Below are 4379 nucleotides of genomic sequence, written 5' to 3' on the forward strand. Positions count from 1 at the left end.
CGATTCACAGGAAGTACACACATCTGACCAGCCTTCACCTACCTCTCCACTGGAGCCCTTCATAAAAGCCCAGCAACTGATGTGCAGCCACAGCCACAGCCACAGCCTCCCCTGCAGATTTGTAGGTGTAAGTGACACCCCTGTGTCTCCCTGGGTCCAGGGACCACCCTTCAGATTCTCCAGGTGGCCCCTCTCCAGTGATTTTGAGAAAAGTAGGAAGCACGCCTCCCCTCCCCATGGGCTCCACAGTGTAAACCTCTCCTACAGACTCTACCTTGTAATCTCTGGCTCCTCCCTCAACCTGTCAAACGTCTTTATTCTCTGGAGGGGGCGGTCAATACAATGACTCAGAACTAGTTCTTGGACACCTTCCTTCCTGGTCCTGCTTAGGTGGTCTGGCATCCGACACTGGAATGGGGGAGTGGCTCCCCGTCTTGTGAGGGGGGGCACAGCCAACCCTGAGGCAGAAAGAGCTCATATCAACATCCGAGTGCCCATTAGAGGAGCCTTCACTCCTCTCAGGATTCCTTCTCGCTCCTACTTATTCAACCTCTCCTAACTTGAACCCTCCCTCTGGCACATAAGCATGTTTAAACACACACACACACACACACACACACACACATACACACACACAGCTTTGACCCTAAAGCTTCTTACAGCTACCACCCTAATTCTCTCCTCCCCTTCAAAACCAAACTTCTGAAAAGCAGTCTACATCCACTGTCTCCCTTTCCTCACCTACCACTCATTTCAGTCTGCTTTCCACCCTCAGAAACAGCTCTAAGACGGACAGGGATTTCTGTAGAGCTGAGCTGAGGCCAGAGAGTAGGACACAAGCCACAGGAGCAGCAGCAGGGGACAGTGACAGTTGGCATTACCCACGGTTAGGTAACACCAACACATACCTGCCTTCATTCTCCATTCATTCATACACTTATTTAATCTTTACTGAGCACCACTTGGGCCAGGCACTGAGGTCAACACTTGGTATATACCTTATGAATGATACAGACATGGTCTCCACCCTCATGGAGCTAACCATCTACTTGGAGAGGTGGGTATTAGTCAAAGAGTCGTGAAAATACAGAACGTCAACTGAGATGTTTCATAGAGGAAAAGTAGAGAGTGTATAATGAGACCTGACCTCACTGGAAGGTCAGAAAAGAGATTTTTAGGCTGAGATCTGACTGATGAGTAGCTAGGCCAGGAGGAATGGGCAGGAAGAAGGTGAAAAGAGGTGGGGGAGAGGAATTAAGGGCAATCTCCTCACCTTCCCCCAGCCCAGGGGCTCCACAAAGTGGCAGGGACCAGCAGGGGGCAGGTGGGAAGGGGTGAGATGCACTGGAGAGAAATTAGATTTTTTTTTTTCTCTGCCTCACAGTCTTTGTGCCCTGCCCTGTTCGTGCCTCACTGAAGGATTTTAGCGCCCTTGGTTCCTTGTATGTGGTTAACCTTGGTTCACCCCTTTCTCTCCCCTCTTCTCCCGGAGCTGTGTGCTTCATGACCTAGCTCTCGCATGTCCCTTCTCTAACCTGAGTAACTCCACGGAGTTCTACCTAGGCCTTATTCTCCTCCACACTCTTTTTTTCTTGACGTTGTCTCCAGTCACTTCTAACAGATCTCCAGTCCCTTCTAACAGATCTCCAGTCCCAGAGCTCTCTCCTGACATACAGATTTATAGCTCTATTTGCCCAATGACCATCTCCACCGGATATCCTGTCAGAATCTAACACAGTGGACCACGGTTAGAAAATGTCTCAGTTTTGTTGAAAAAAAAGAATGTATAAAATTATATAAAGTTTTTATGTGATTTTTCTCCCAACCTTGCTTAAAAAGGGATGGACTAAGACAAAGAATCTTGAACAGAGCATAAACATTCATTCAACCTGGACTCACAGAAACTTGGTACAAATGGGTCAGTGGTGAATAGCCTCCCTTTATGCTAATGAGGAAACTGAAATTTAACAAAGAGCTTTGATTAGCCGATTAATGAAGTTGGATAAAGCTCCCAGTGAAGCTAAATTTAATGCCCTGGTTTATATCCCAGACTATAGGCTTCCTCTTTTATGATTTCTTCCAACTCAATGTAGTTGGACTGTTCAGGCTGGATGATTGGTATATGAGGGGATTATTACACTATTCTTCTGTGTATGTTTTAAATCTTTTATAATAAAACTCTAAAAAGGAAGTAACATCTCTCATTTTTTTGAAAAAGTCTGTCTAAACTGGTTGATTAGTACTTATCTGCAATGTAATCTTTAATCTGGTTCGAGAGAATTGCCTGGACTCATGAATGTGATTTTTGCAGGAAATCATGTGACATGAAACATATAACTATGCTCTGAAATTGCAAATGACATCATCAATGAGTTATTTTTCTTTGTGGTCCTTTTCTTTGTTCTTCTAACCATATGTGTATATAAATGTGTGTGTGTGCTTGCGCACTCTGAGAATTTCTGAGCAGGGAGGAAGTGGTTCAATCTGCTTGTCTCTGAGCAGCTGTTGGCTTTTAGAATAAAGAAGTGACTCTGCCTAGTTTCTGATTCAGATGCAATATGAGACTTTCATCCACCTCGTCTAAATTTAAATGCCTGCCTTCTCCTGTGAAACTTAATCCTCTTCCCCCATAACATTGTAGAAAAAAAAAACTTGGCTTCCCAAGTGTTTAGATTAGAGCTGCAAGAGGAATTTTAAGTGTTGAGTACAAGAAACATCAAGGAAAGATGGCAAACTGGCATGGAACCCTGAAGCAGCTCAGAAAATTCCATATGACAAAGACACCGTGTGGCATGTGTGGGCATCTGGCTGAGAAAGGCAGTGCACTGGAACCTGAGCGGTGGCGGGCATCACTGTCATGTACCTAAGGACTCAGCCCTCCTATTTCTTCAACCAGAGCTTTTATTCCTCCTCACACTTCTCCCACTCCTGTCTTCATTTCAGCAGAAAAAGATAATTTCTCTTGACCAATATTTGAAGTATTCAGTATTATCAGTGTGCATATTCACCCACTTTAAAATTTTTTGATATGGTTTTTTTTTTTTTTGATATTTTGATATAATTTCAAACATATAGAAAACCTGTAAGAACAGGATAAGGATCCTCCATGTATCCTTTACCCTGGCCCTACCTTTATTTTCTCTCTCTCTCTTCTTTTTTCTCGTTAAGTCTTGCCAGAGTTTATCAATTGTATTATTTTTTTCAAAGAACCACAATGGTTTTCTCTATTTTTATATTATTACATGGTTTTTTATTTCACTCATTTCTCCTCATTTTTATTTTTTTTCTTTCTGTTACTTTGGGCTAAATTTGTTCTTTTTCTAGCTACTTAAGGTGGAAAGTTAGATCATTGATTCAAAATTTCTGTAATGTAAACATTTACAGCTGCATATTTCCTCTCTAAACATAGCTTTACCTGCATCCCACATATTTTGATATGTTGTGTTATCATTATCTTTCAGTTCAAGATACTTAAATTTTTTCCTTGTGATTTCTTCTTTGACTTGAATTAATTAGTAGTGTATTGTTTGATTTCCAAACATTTGGGTCGTTTCTAGCTTGCTTTTTGTTATTGTTTCCAACATAATTCCATTGTTATCTGAGAACATACTCTGCAAGATATCAATCCTTTAGTATTTATTGATTTACTTTATGGTCCAGCATATACATTCCGTAGATGTTGGGCATCGTGTTCTAGACACAGACACAGAGAGAAGATGGTGTGTTCTGTTCATATGATGTCAGCCATGCCTCAACCTCAGCCTCATGCAGTAGGGAGTTCTGAGGGGTAAGTTACACCTAGGAGTTTGTCCCTCCACCAACAAAAGAGTTTTGTTTTGTTTTGTTTTTTACTCCTGAACCAGCCACTCACACAGAGAGGCACATACATTCCCAGGCAATTCATTTCCTTTATGCATTGGTGTGCAAAGCCACCCTAGTAGCTCAAGGGTGATTTTCCTAACAAAGTCATAGGTAAAAGCCATTGAAAATAAAGGGCACAGAAGCTAGAGGGTAACAGAACTGAAATGGCGAAAAAGATTGTGATATAGTGATTTATAATAAGAGATATTATTTGGTCTTTGTCCCTGTTCCTGGCACAGAGCTCCTAAAATCCTTGGAATTTCCTAAGTGATGAGAGTGATAAAGATGTCTTTTAAGCTTATGTTAATGTAGTAACTTGGGAAGCCCCTAAGTCACCAAAGCATGGGCTGGTTGCCAGAAGAACCAACCTTGTGATTAGAGGTTTAGAACTTTGAGTCCCACCCTCCCACCTCCAGGGAGGAGAGGGGGCTGGAGATTGAGCTCAATCACCAATGTCCAATGAGTTAATCAATGGTGCCTACATAATGAGGCCTCCATAAAAAAAAAAAAAAAAAAAA

The sequence above is a fragment of the Pteropus vampyrus genome, unplaced genomic scaffold, assembly GCF_000151845.1.
Source record: "Pteropus vampyrus isolate Shadow unplaced genomic scaffold, Pvam_2.0 Scaffold286, whole genome shotgun sequence".
Classification (NCBI taxonomy): domain Eukaryota; kingdom Metazoa; phylum Chordata; class Mammalia; order Chiroptera; family Pteropodidae; genus Pteropus; species Pteropus vampyrus.